This window comes from Camellia sinensis, chromosome 3, assembly GCF_055761805.1.
Source record: "Camellia sinensis isolate YWXY chromosome 3, ASM5576180v1, whole genome shotgun sequence".
Taxonomy (NCBI): Eukaryota; Viridiplantae; Streptophyta; class Magnoliopsida; order Ericales; family Theaceae; genus Camellia; species Camellia sinensis.
This window is the reverse complement of record NC_138963.1, coordinates 191,104,880-191,120,174: the sequence shown is the minus strand read 5'-3', so window position 1 is coordinate 191,120,174 and position 15,295 is coordinate 191,104,880. Positions and strand designations below refer to the sequence as shown.

General features: G+C 33.3%; 1 long non-coding RNA gene across 1 annotated transcript; it reads left to right on the top strand.

Moving 5' to 3' along the window:
- The first annotated feature begins 9,269 nt into the window (after positions 1-9,269).
- LOC145821229 (uncharacterized) lies at positions 9,270-14,913 on the top strand. Its single transcript, XR_014363259.1, has 4 exons — positions 9,270-9,363; positions 9,831-9,871; positions 9,962-10,076; positions 14,675-14,913. It is a non-coding gene; the product is annotated as an uncharacterized LOC145821229 (long non-coding RNA).
- Positions 14,914-15,295: the final 382 nt, after the last annotated feature.

Genomic DNA, 15,295 nt, shown 5'->3' with positions numbered 1-15,295 from the left:
GCCATGTGTCCGTCATCATCTCGGCTCGGGAACTTGGGTACGAGAGAGGAAGGTCATGCAATGAGCACCCCCGCTCGTCCGATTAAAGATCGGCCTGTACTAAGCATGATATTTTATTTTTGAAAACACATGTGCTCTTATTATGGTTATTAACCTAGAATTACTATGTTATGCGCACAACAAACAAGTATAGACTAGATCGCCTAAATTGGAACAAAACATTGCACGTTCGTTTGAAAAATGGTTTGAAGTTTGCTACTCGCAAGTAGGCTAAATCAGGGATTTGATGAATTGTTCCAATTCAAGTAATCCAACTGTCACCCACAGGCATTCAGGCAGTTATATCAAATAAGCAGTTAGCCTCATGGCAAGCATGCTTTCATGGCAACATTAACACACATGCAGTATGCTAAAGCGTAAACACTCACAGTGTACTCCAAGCCAAAACAGAGAACTAGTTAGAAATCATGCATGATCCTAGTTCATGTTAAGATGGCTAATGCAACACATGCGAAAATGCAACTAAAATAGGCTCGGCTATTCTAGAATGTCGTGTGAAATGCAACTTGGTAACATGCTGTTAAACACGTATTCAAGTAGATGTATTGAAGAACAATGCAGTTAGTATGATGCGCTGAGCCCGGTGTATGAAAAACAGATGAATGGATGCACACATGCGAAGCATAAGGTATGCTAAATGAAACATGCCCTAAAACTAACCATCGTAAGCGGTTAAGTAAAAGGGAGAAAGAAATGGGGTTAGAAGACATGCATCACACACACGCACGCTTATTACAACAGTTGGCCCTCTCGACGAAGGGTCCGAATAAGAAGCTAACTAGCTAATCTAAGCTAATTAAACTAATTATTACACAACGAAGCTAATTAACTAGTCCTAGTTAACTAACTATTACAAGACAGTTTCATTAGCTAACTACACTTGCTAGTTAAACACGAACAAATAGCTAAACACATTAACTATTTAGGTATAGAACCAAAGCATAAACTAGCTAAGGAAAGTAGTAAAACAAGGTCCTCAGAAAGAGAAGAGTGCATGCATGCCCGGTCGCCTCGTTCGAAAATCCGTCGCGATGCCCCAATTTGCCTCTGTTTGCAACTGCTCTCACAAACTTGCACCAAGCTCCAGATAGCTTCTAACTCATCTTGGGGACCTGTGGGAGGGTGGCCGACCAGTTGTTGGTGTGGGAGACCACCTGCCGACCACTTTTTGTTGTTGCAGGGCAGAAAAAGTGGTCGGCCAGCTAGTTTTTCTGGCTGGTGGACCAGTTGCTGTATTTTTCCACTTTGCTGCAACAGAGAGCAAGAAAGGGCATGGAAATGTATTTGCAAGATATGTGTGCACAACCACCCTCTCTATCATTTCATAAGCTCAAGGGAGTATGGTTCTCGACCCTCGGGCCTCCAATTGCGCATTTCAATGCATGATGGCCGAGAGGCGAAGTTGCACAATTCAATATGAAATGAATGCACACATAAACACATAAGGCCTAGAACTCTATCATGTATGATCAAGAGCATCGGCGACCGGGAATTAAGGCACGTTTCATCACTTCAAGTATGAAACGTCCCTCATTTCCCGTGTTTGGACTAACACCTATTCCAAACACAATGCAACACATAACATGGCATGCACAATGCTATGTAACATGGAGTATGCAAAAATGCAATGCAACACAAGCATGCAAATATGCAATATAACTTAAGCATGCAAACATGCAATGCAACATGAACAACCTAACAAGGCTAATGGCATGCACAATGCACAATGCTAAGAACAACATGGCCCACTTAATGCAATGTGACATGATTAACTTAATAAAGCTAATAACATGCAAACTATGCTAATGTATGCACAATGCAAACACAACTAGCACACACAATACAAATGACAACAAGCATACACAAATGCAATAAACCAACATGCAAACAACATAACATACTCAATGCGATGAACTACATGGCATACACAATGCTTAATAGACTTAAACCAAAATGGACAGACCTCAGCCATGTCCAAATCAGTGGCCATAACACCAAAACAAAGGCACAAAAGACAAGGTATGCATGCACAATGCATTGGCCTATCAACTAGGCCTAAGAGCACAACCCTCAAGAAGGCTCAAGGAGTGACAAATGAGGAAGTGTAACAACACTAAATGCACTGAAATTAAGTAAGAAATGATATCAAATCATTCAATCAAACATAAGTATAGCATGCAAAGGTCCTAAAGCATGAAAGCTAATAAAGAGGACTACAAAGGAGGCATGCAATACATGGCAAATATGCATGAACCAACCACAAATAGAGCTCAATTAGGTCAAAACATGGACCAAAACATGCTAAGTTAGGGGCTCAAAGGTCAAGGCATGCAAGCATACAAGCTAGGCCATAAGCAATGCGACAATGCTTGTAAGGGTCTGTCGAGGTTATTTTTCGAGAAAAAATCGTTCTAATAGGGGTCGGGGGACGGGTCCTTGTCTAGCCGGATTCAAATTGCCATCCCTAGTAAGACTGGACTGTTAGTAAGGTAGGTATACCTATGAAAAATATGTTTGGAGCTTGAATAAAAAAAAGAAAACATTCCTGGATCGGATTACAATACCTACAGGGATACGGGTTTCAAGGATTAGTCCAAGGATTGTTGGTGGAGAGGGTATGAAATTACATAAATGCCCATCCTCTTCATCCTTTGTCAAATCATTATCTGCATGAAAAAAAAAAGTAGTGTTTGAGGGCATTTATGTAAGGGTCAGGACACTCCCACGTGGGTTGTCTTCCATGTTCATTTTTTATTATAAATATATATATATATATATATGTATATATATTATAATTATTCTAACGTTGGCTAGTTTGAGGGCATTTATGTAATTTTATATATTAATCCCATATCATAATATTACATACAAACAAATATTTTTTATCCTCCAGCTCCAAATTAATACCACCATATTGTTAATCTTCTCATTCACTCCTGTGGGGAAGTGGTTTTTGGAATACTCTTCTGATCCTGGGGGACGCTCGTGATCCACCGATAGGCACCTGAAAGGAAGTAAACACTCCGGCCGAAGGTGCCGGAATTAGCACTCCAACGGGCAAGTCAGTCTCTCGTTCTAGATTACTTGTATTCTAAGTTAAACACCACAATTATCACATACCTCTTTCTGGCTGATGTCTCTTCTATTTATATCTTTTCTTCTTTGGGCCTCGGGATTAGTTCTAAATCCAACCTCCTATTCAGCATATTTTGTAATAAACCGATCTTCACTCGGCCCCTTGCTTAATCGACTATCTAGCCGAATAAGGTTTGGTCCGAGTTTTCGTGGCAATGGCCGAATGTTTCGAATCCTGATTCTTCAATGTTCGACTCTCCGGAATCTCTACGACTCCCAATATTCGGCCCCCACAACTCGTACTACACTTAGGCCTGGTTTGGGATACATGAAAAAAGTCAAAAAGTTACTCAAAAAGGTACAAATTTATCACTATTCATCAAAAAAAATATAAAAAAAAATTAATTTTGCACTTAATTATTACAATTGGTGCCTATCTCCCTACAGATTTTGCTGACTTTTTTGGAAAAATTGCACAGACAGAGTGCACAAACAACACGGTGTTGTTCGGCCCGTGGGGGCCCATCACGGGTCTCGTTTTGATAATCTGAACCGTTCGATGTGTAGAACTCGTTGAGTACTATATGTTTGTAAAAAATCACATTGATCGAATATCGCTAACTACATGATCAAATCAATTTTGTATAAAAAAAATGAATGGTGTTATAGTTAACGGTTGACAAAAAACTAATACAATCAGATAACTATCGATATCCGATCAATGTAATTTATTTTTACAAATATATAATACTCGACGAGTTCTACACATTGAATGGTTCCAATTAGCAAAATGGGACCCATGGTAGGCCCCCACAGGCCGAACAGCACCGTCCAATTCAAGTCCAAAAAGGAGGCAACCATTTCCTATCTCCTACTCAGCCCACTACTCTGCTAGACTGTACGGGCCGTACTGTCTACTTCACTAAAACTTCTTCTATACACTTATTTATACAATTTTTTATTACATATTTTTTCGTAAAAAGTTAAAAATTAACCTAAACATTCATTCTTTTTTTTTTCTCAACTTTTTAGTCCAAAAAAACAAAAAAGACAATTATTTAGGACATCCCAAACAACCCCTTATAATCCCATCCAACTTAATTCGCTAAATAAACATAGTGAATAAGTGAGATGCTTTTAAAGATTATACCGTCAAATTAGCAAATAAGTGGAGATCATATCATTATAATGGGATGAAATAATGAAACAATAAATTAGTAAGGTGATTTTTATAAAATTAAAGAATCATCTCAATATATATTTTACAGATACTTACAATGCACAAATAATAATAATAATAAATCTTTAAAAAAATTAGGGGTGTAATGATCTTTTTAATTTATAATTACTTTTAATTTAAATTAATTATAAATTTACATTCTTATTTTATAGTCATTAGATATATAAATAGAAAATTTTCATTATATACATAGAATAAAAATGATCACAGCCAGTTGCCTTTCACCGCAATTTGAATCACTACAAGAAAATGCATTTTTGCCGACCATTTTTGGCTACCAAAAACAATTTAGTCGCCAAAAGTCACGGAATTGGCTACCAAAAATAATATTAGTCGGCAAAAGTCAACTTTTTGGCTACTAATTTTTTTTAGTAGGGAAATGTTGATTATTGGCGACTAAAAAAAATTTAGTAGCTAAAAATATTACAATTGGCGACTAAAAAAATTTTTAGTAGCTAAACATATCACAATTGGCGACTAAAAAAAATTTAGTAGACGTAGAGGTACCTTTAGCTACTAAATTGTTTGGTAGCCGAATAAAAATAAAAAAAATTAATTTTTAATCTTTGCCGACCAAAATTTTGGTCGCCAAATGTTAAGTTTCGGTGACAAAACTCCTTTTAGTCGTTGTAGACCTACTTTTGGCTACTAAATTTTTTGGTAGGCGAATGAAAATAAAAAAGTTAATTTTTAATCTTTGCCGACCAAAATTTTGGTCGACAAATGTTCAGTTTCGGCGACAAAATTCCTTTTAGTCGCTGTAAAACTACTTTTGGCTACTAAATTGTTTGGTAGCCGAATGAAAATAAAAAATTTAATTTTTAATCTTTGCCGACCAAAATTTTGGTCGCCAAATGTTCAGTTTCGGCGACAAAATTCCTTTGTCGCTGTAGACCTACTTTTGGCTACTAAATTGTTTGGTAGCCGAATGAAAATAAAAAAATTAACAAAATAGTTATTTTATTTTATTAACAACAATACCGTTAGTCTCCACTTGAAAATTTGACTAAACAAAATAGTTATTTTATTTTATTTTTATTTTTATTTTTATGAAGAGGTTGTACACCCACCATCCAAAAATATTAATATCTTATTTTATTTTTTATTATCTCAAAATATTAATTTTTTTAAAAAATTAATTATTAAAATAATATGAATTTCTTATTTTGTCCTTTTTTTAAATCCAATAATAATACAAAATTTTTTTAAATCCATTAATAATACAAAAAGTACAATTATGACAATTGATATTTCTAAAAAAATATACTATCAAAAGGTAATTTTGAAAAATTAATATTTTTAAAATGTAATAATTGTATTATTAAAAGAAATTAAATTATGAAAATAGACTATTATTTTGAGATGGAAGAAGTAGTCGGCTTTCATTTGATGGGTTGAACACATCTTTTAATAATCACTACAAGAAAAGTGGGTTTATGAGACGGAACTATTTGCGACGGCACACTTGCCGTCTCAAAAAGTCACTTTTTGCGACGGCAGAAAATGCCGTCTCAAAAAAGCAGAGTATTTGCGACGGCACCATTTGCCGTCTCAAAAAAGCAGAGCATTTGCGACGGCACTATTTGCCGTCTCAAAAAATGAGAGTATTTGCGACGGCATTTTCTACCGTCGCAAAAAGTGACTTTCGTTTTTTTTTTTTTTTAGTGAATATTTTTAAAATTTTAAATATTTCTTTAAGATGTACCTTACTTAGATGTATTTAAAAAATAAAAAAATTATGAAAAAATATTTTTAAAAATTAATAAATACATAGAAATACAAAAAAAAATGTATTGAATTATTGTATTTTTTTTTGGTATTTAATGAATTTTTAAAAGATTTTTTTTTACAACTTTTTTAATTTTTAGGTGTATTTATGTTAGATGTGTCTAAAAATTAAAAAAAATACTTAAAATATTAAAAAAATTCAGTAAAAACAATATAACACGAAAAACAAGAAAGTATAATTTTCTCAAAAGAGTTTTTTGAAAACTCTAACCTAGCATAATGATTGTGGTTTTGAGATAGCTTCATATATATACAGTCACAAAATGGTTTGAATAAATTCAACGGTATTTTTTTGTCGCAAAAAAAACAAAAAAAAAAACAATGTCGTCTTACTCTTTTAATATAACATTTCTCTTTTCATTTATTTTTTCATCTTCCTGTCTCTCTGTCTCTATCTGTCTCTCTTCTCTTTATCTTTTTCACTCATCACTCTTCTTTCTCTGTCTGTCTGTTTCTCTCTCTCATTTTCTCTCTGTGTCTCTCGCCTATCTCTCTTCTCTCTATCACTCTTATCTGTTTTGTTTCTTTGTCTCTCTCGCTCATCTCTCTTCTCTCTATCTCTCTCATTTCTTTTCTCTCTCTCTCGCTCATCTCTTTTCGCTCTATTTCTCTCTCTTTTTGTCTATCTCTCGCTTATCTCTTGTTTCTCTCTTTTTTTCTATCTCTCCCTCTCTTTCTCTCTCTATCTCTTTTTTTGTCTCTCTCTCTCTCCCTCTCCCTGTCTCTCTCTCACTCATCACTCTTCTCTCTCTCTGTCTACTTGTCTATTTGTCTATTTATCCCTCACTGTGTTCGCCTTGCTCACTCTCTTACTCCCATCTTCTCTATTTATCGAACTCTTTCTCGATTTATCGATCCACTATAAGAAAATACACTTTTAGCAACCACTTTGTCTCTTTCTCTCTCGCCCATCACTCTATCTCTGTCTCTCTCTCTCTCTCTCTCTCTCTCTCTCTCTTCTTTATCTGTCTCACACAAAATTAAAATATTTTAAAAATATTTAAATATTTAAAATATTTAAAAATTTGATTTGAATTAAGCTTTGAAAAGAGTTTTAAATTATGTGTTTGGTTATGAGTTTTGAAAAGTAATGATTATATTTTGAATTGAGTTTTGAAAAATGGATGTTGAATTATGATTTGAAAGCTCAAAACAAACACCATACTTAAATTAATGGGTGGAACTATGACCACTACCACTACCACTCTCTCTGTCTCTTTTTTTTTTTTTTTCTATGTCTCTCTCGTTAATCTCTTTTCACTTTCTTTCTCTATCTTTTAGTTTATCTCTTGCTCATCTCTTGTCTCACTCTCTTTCTGTCTATCTCTCTCTCTTCGTCTCTCTCTCTCTCTCTCTCACTCATCACGCTTCTCTCTTTCTGTCTGTCTGTCTGTCTCACTCCCCCCCACTGTGTTTGCCTTGCTCACTCTCTCCCTCATCTCTTCTTTATTTATTGAGCTCCCTTTCAATTTATCGATCCACTATAAGAAAATACACTTTTAGCGACCACTTTGTCTCTTTCTCGCTCATCACTCTGTCTCTGTCTCTCTATCTCTTTTCTCTATTCGTCTCTCACTCATCTCTCTCTCTTACCACCCATATTCTTTACCACATTTACCACTACTGCAAATGCCATTCAACTACCACCATTCTTCTATTTCTCTCTTTCACTCATCACTCTTCTTTCTCTGTTTGTTTGTCTATCTGTCTGTGTGTCTTTCGTTTATCTTTCTTCTCTCTATCCTTCCCATTTGTCTTCTCTCTCTCTCTGTCTCTCTCGCTCATCTCTCTTCTCTCTATCTCTCTCATCTCTTTTCTCTCTCTGTCTCTTTCGCTCATCTCTTTTTTTCTGTCTCTCTCGCTTATCTCTCTTCTCTCTATCTTTCTATTTTTCTATTCTCTCTCTTGTTCATCTTTTTTCGCTCTTTATCTCTCTTTTTGTATAGCTCATCTCTTGTTTCTTTCTCTTTTTCTGTCTCTCTTTCTATCTCTTTCTCTCTTTGTCTGTTTGTTTCTCTTTCTTTCTCTCTGTCTCTCTCTCTCTCACTCATCACTCTTAATAGAAAGTATTTTTCATTAAAATATTATCCTTACTTCTACCAAATAAAAAATAATAATAATAATTTTTCATTCATTAAATATTCATTTATGATGAAAATTATTATTTAAATATATTTTTTTTTCCCAATCCTGCCCGCTCGATTCCCCCATTTTTTTCCATTCCCGCACCCCAAAAAATCCCCATTTTTTTCCATTCCTCACTTTCTAGTCTCATCACAAGTTCAACTCATCACTGTCCCTCTGTCTCACTCTCTCGTTCCGTTGTTCTTCATATCTACACCGATCACTCTCTGACTCTCTCGTTGTTCATCTCATCACACCGATCATCGCACCGCCGATCTACTCACAGGTAAACTCTCTCTCAATCTCTGTCTCTCTGTCTCTCTCGCCCCGGTCGTTGTTTTTTTTTTTTGTTTTATATATATATACATACATATATATATATCAGATATCTCTCTGATCTAATTTGTCTCCCTCACTCTCTCATCTCATCAGTCTCACTCTCTGGTTTTGCATCTCTGCACCGATCGACTCACAGGTAAGCCTCTCTCTCTCTCTCTCCCTCTCCCTGATCTCTCATCTCCGCACCGATCGAACAGATCTGTTCTGTTTGTTTGTTTTGGACCAACAGATCTGTTCTGTTTGTTTTGGAATCTGATCTGTTCTGTTTATTTTATTCTGCACCGATCACTCTCTGTGTGTTTGTTCTTAAGGAATTTGTTGAATCTGTGTGTATGTATGTTAATCAGATTCATGTTGATTTTGTTGAATTTGTTCTTAAGAATTTTTGTTGAATCTGTGTATGTATCTACTCTCTTTTCTGGATTGGAATTTGACTAAATTGCCCATGGCCTGAGTTGAGGAGGTATGGGTCACAAAAGTAGCTACTTTCTTTTCTCCAAGGTAACACTGTACTTCACTGAAATTTTTACATGTTGAAGTTGTTTATGTATTATTTGTTGAACATGGAGTGAAAGCATTTGTTGGGTAAATCTTACTGAGCAGTTAATTGATTTTAGAACTGTTTTTACTGTGACAGAGAAATATGAACCTGTTCATGCAAAGTGGACAACAGAACGATGTGCTATATGTAGATGGGTTGAGGATTGGGACTATAACAACATTGTTATTTGCAACAGGTGTTACTATTCTTCATGAATCTTTATGCTTAATCATCACATTTTATGCATTTGAATTACAATTTATTTGCTGAGATAAGATAGCACCTGATTTAGGAACTCTAGTAGAATCATCTGAGTCAATTTTATTTTTCATATATATGATTTTCATTCAAAGATGATAAGCATTAATTTTTTAGGTTTAAAGTAGGAGAGATTAATATGTATAAATTTATGTTGTATCAAAATTTATTTTTTCAAACTTATTATGTGTGTGTCCACCTAGGTGTCCAAAGTCTGCCTGGGTCAATTGGTGGGGGGTTACTTTCTAAATTCTCTTTCTACCTCACTTGAATTTGCTTAACTGTAATTTGTTGTGGAATGGACTTATGAATTGATATAATATTTCCTTTTTAGAGCCCTCATTTCCATGTGCTTCTTTTTTTGTATTAATAAATCTAAACTTTTGTTTGTTTTTCTCTTTGAAGTTACGATATCCTTTAAATCATTCAAGAGGATAAAGGTTCAGGTTGTTTTTTCTTTTTCCAAATGTTTAAGCTCCCTTATTGGGCCCATATCTAGTATTCTTTTCCTGATGTCAGAATATTTGTTTTTGTAGGATTATGGGGGGTCAATAAAGAGGTGGTCCCTAAGAAGAAAAATATTAACGATGCAGGAAGCCAACTTGCACCCCCATTAGGAGAATTGATGAAGATGCTCTTTAATGCATACAGGTTATAACATATTTACTATTTATTCAATTTACTCTGCATTTTAATTTTTAGAGAATGTCTTTGCAAGAACTTTTTAACTATTGCAGAGCTGCAATGATGGAATTTGAGATCAATATGTCGGAAATGCCACTTGAAAAACTGAGTAAAAGTAATATCCAAAAAGATACTTTTCTCTAGACTCTCCTTCTCTTTTAGTAAATCTAAACAATGCCTTTAGTGGAGATGCAGAAGTGATATCATTGTCGTGTTGTCATACTTGTTTGTTTATTTAGCTGATGAAGTTATAATTTCTAATGTGCTTCCTTAATATCTTCTCTAGGTCTTCCTTAATATCGTACTCCTCGCCACTAGGTTGATTTCCATAACTGATTGATTCCTTAATATCTAATGTGTTGTCATACTTTTTTTTTTCATTTTTTAATATATGTAATCATAGTAAAAAACTTTTTATTAATTCCTTTGTATATACTTTTGAATATTTAATTTTTATTTATGAAATATATGATGTTATTTCATTCAATATATGGTTGTGATTCGAAATATATATAGTATATAGTGTGTATTATATTATTCAACCGTGCGTACAAAATTAATATTGATTATTCTTTAAATATGTTGAATTCTTTTTTTTTATCACATGTTTTATTAGTTATTAATCACACTTAAAAGATGTGATCTAAATGTTTTTCATCACACTTAAAAGATGTGATCTAAATATTATTAATCACACTTAAAAGATGTGATCTAAATATTATTAATCACACTTAAAAGATGTGATGAAATCATTTTTAATGACACTTAAAAAGTGTGATTAAAAATGACCCATTTTAATCACACTCCCAAAGATCACATTTTAATCAAATTTAAAATGTGATTAAAAAACATACATCACACAAAAAAAATGTGATCTTTATCTATATTTGTAGTAGTGTTTCTCTCTCTCTCTCTCTCTCTCTCTCTCTCTCTCTCTCTCTCCAATTTCTAGACGCTATCTATCTCCCTTATCTTCTATATGTTTTTGAATGGGTTTCTAAAATGGGTATATTAATAGTAGGAGTTTGATTTGTAGTTTTTTTGGATAATTCCCAGATTCTGCTACCACAGCCGCCTCTCCATTGCCGGAAACTGCCGTACGTGCCTTGTCGAGGTCGAGAAGGCACCCAAGCCCGTCGCTTCTTGCACCATGCCCACTCTTCCAGGTTTTCATTTATTTTTTTATGGATTAGTAATGCCATTTGCTTAATTCATCTGGGTTTTAGTATTTTGTTGGGTTCATTATCTATGGTCTATTATTATTTAGAAAATTTAGATCATAAACTCTTAATTTGGATCATTGGTTTAGGTGATTGTTTGTTTGATATGTGGATTGTTAAATTTTTTGCCCACCAAGTGTTTGATTCTATGCTCAAGTGACAAATTTATCAGAAACAATTGGAACTTGGAGTGTTTGAATCTGTTTCAATCTGCTTTCACAATTGAACATGGTCACCAATATATGTACACCATTGTAACTCTGTTACAGAGTATTGTGATTTTATTGAGAGATAGACATTAATGAAGATCATTAGAGAGATAGACATTAATAGCAAATCAAACCACTGCATAATTAGCCAAGCCCCATGGAACATGGTCATCAAAAATTGGGATATAATCTCACCATTGTGTTTGTTTGTATGCATTTATTGATGAGATATGTTCTGGTTAAATTCTCATTCGTTCATGAATCCCCATATATTTTATTCATATTTAGTTGGAACTAGGTGGATTGAAGACAATTTTATGCTACTCACTCAGATTCTTGTACTTATTTGAATGTGTTGGTTAGTTTAATCATATGAAAAGAAGTCAATTTTGGGCATTCTGCATATTGAAGACCCATTTCTACTACTTGGTCTAAACTTGAGCACATCTAATTCAACAAGCTGCTGTGAGAGCTTGACTGAGTGCAAACATAAGATATAGTTAACACGTGATATATATTTTAAAATAAAATAAATTATAAACTATACTAAGGAGGACCTTTGCCCTCTGTATCCAAAGTTCTACAATAAAATACTTGACATTAGATGAGACTAATATTTATGTTGTAACGTTAAATCCATTTGTCAATACTACTAAGTATATTCTGACATTCTTAAATTTTCTCATTCTGTGTCTACACAAACACACACACACACACAAACACACACACACACACACACACACACACACACACACATATATACTAGTGGTGAATGCAAACACATATGCAATAGCACATTTACACTTTTGGGAGATTGATGAAGGAAGAAGTGGGATGATTTTGAAAACTGTTTTGACACTTTTTTTTATTATTTTAACTGTTTAGTAAACTGTTTTGACACTTTTTTATTATTATAACTGTTTAGTAGTAATTTTGAAGGGTATTGTTGAATGGAAAAAAAAATGAAATAACAATAGCACCAAATAAAATGAACACTTCATATAATAGAATAAAGGAAAAGATATATTATAATCTAGGCGTTTGTCTCTTATAAATCCTTCTTTTTGGCTCTCTGGATAGAGATTAGGACACAAAGTAAGATCCATAATGGCCAGTTGGTAAGGGAACATTGATAAAACTAATCCACCAAAGGGGTTGTTAAGGAGCACACTTTTTCATGAACAGAGCAGCCTGTGATTATCATACCCAATTCAATTCTACACTGATTACCTTCAAGAATGGGACCTTGGCCATATTCATAGATTTCAAAATTTTTTTATTGCTACATTTGGAATAATATTTTGCTTCTTTTATTGGCACCTTTGTATTGTTATTGTTATTGTTGTTTTTATTTTTAATTTAAATTTATTGAGGTATAGTCTTATAACAAGAGCTTTAAATTTATATCTCAGTACAACAAATTAAGAACTTCAGACAAAAATTTAGGGATGAAATATTTTAGTTGTTAAAAATGTCATATTTTTAGGAGAATGGCTCTTCCCCATATCACTATTTTTTGTACTTGACTATACTTTATTTTGGGGCCTCATTCCGGATCCACAGCACTGTTCATCTTGTAAATCTCATGATAAAAATCGTTTGTGCAAAAAATAAATTTCATTAGATATCAATAAATAGATGAAAAAATCATATTTGTTTTTAATAAAATAAGTGGTTTAAATTTAAACACATAGTTGTTGTCCATTTAAATATATATATATATATATATATAATTTGTTCACGTATCTAATGATATTCGATGAAGCTAATTTTTTGTACATACATTTTTACTATGAGATTTACAAGATGAATGGTTTGAATTATCATTGTGGACCCGAAATGAAGCCAGTAAAATAGAGTATGATGAAATATGGAGGATAGTAGTGACATGGAAAAGAGTCATCCCCTATTTTTAAGTGAGAAAATTGCACAATACTATTCTTTTGGGACTAAACTTTTCATTTACAAAAGTAAACGTATTTTACAATAAATTATTTTGTTCCTAAAAGTGTATTTATTAGCAGCATTTAAAAAAAAAAAACTCATTAAGTCTTTTTTTAACATTTTAAGACGGTGTTTTCGTGTTGACTCATATGATAATTAGTGGTCTCCTAATATTTTTTGCTACAAATTTTTTCCCCCATATAGAAACGAAAAAACATTAGCCTCTAAGACATTTATTTATTGTGATACCTTAAATTTGAAATCCTACGTAATTTTCAATTGCAAGCTAGACTACATTAATTGTTGAAAGGAAAAGACACACAATATGTCTGACCCAGATATATATAGTTGAAGAGGTTGTGATCCACTGAACACCCATTATCTAAAATGACTCATATTTCTAAGTTCTCACTGATCCAAATTAGATGTTTATTTAGGCCTTTGATTATTTGGGCTAAATTTGAAAATTAAAAAAAAAAAAAACATAATTGGTGTCTTGAGCCTTGCATTGGGTTTGGTCTAAAGTCCAGAACTACATAAATGTGGGCTTTCATTTTCATTCTGGGCCTTGGTCAAAGTTAGATTTGCATCCACAAAAATGAATTGACATTTCACCAAAGCTGTGAATATCAACCAGCCCTCATTGGTAACTGGCAATTTGGTTTCAATTGGGGCAGTTTCAGTGCTTTTAACATTATTGGTACTATTGCTTACTAGTTAGGATATTGAAATGGACGACGCTCTGATAATAGTTGCAAACAAAACTTTCAATATCAGAATGAATTTATTTTTGAAATTCATGTCCTTGAATCTTAGAGGTTGAATGTTTTACATTAGAGTCAATGGGGCTATAGCACTCTTAAATAGTGATGGACATAGGTTGGGTTTGGCGTGGATTTTTAATAACCTAACCCGCTCCCTATCATATTGGGAGTGGGACAAATCAAGGGGTGATGGGATGGGACTAGAGCGAGAGAGGGATTAAAATATATATGACGTGTTAGCCTCCTACTATATTTAATTTTTAGCCTCTTACTATATTTGATTTTTAGCCTCCTACTATATTTGAAGGTGCGATTATTACAATGTTTTATAAGACGTGGGCAATGGGTGTATTGGAAAATGTTCTTGCATCTTTCTATTCCATTTCTCGATTTTCTGATTGCATTACTACATTTGCATTATTTTGCAGTTGGTGTCTTCAGAAAGAAAGGTACCAAACTATATGAAGCAAGCTTGAAGGATGAGAAGCGTTTAGATCAATGGCTTCATTGTTAAATTAAGCAAGTGTTTTAGTAAATAAATTTAATTTTCCCATCATGTTTACACTTTCAAAATATTCTGTAAATGACATTTGATGTAGAATTTTTTGTACAGAGGACATCTTTTTTGTATGATTTTGTATTTGTATGGAATTATTATTTTGGGTTGGATAATTCAGATCTGTATAGAATTTGATGTTAAAAGATCAAATTTTTGTATTGTTGAAACGAAATAGAAATAGATATATGTATTATTTTGTTTAAATACAGGGTGAAGGTTGCACGAAATAAATACAGGTTGTGAAGAAATTAATTATAATAAAAAAAACACAAAATAAAGTTTTTTCCATTAAATGTTTAGTAGCAAAAAAAAAAAAAAAAAGTGAATTTGTTAGTGACTAACCAATTGGTAGCCAAAAAGGAAATCAATATTTTTAGTGACCAAATATTTGGTAACCATAAAGAACCCAAAGATTTTTGGTGACTAAAAATTTAGTAGCTAAAAATATAATGAAGACTTTCGGCTACCAAATGGTTAGTAGCCAAAAGTT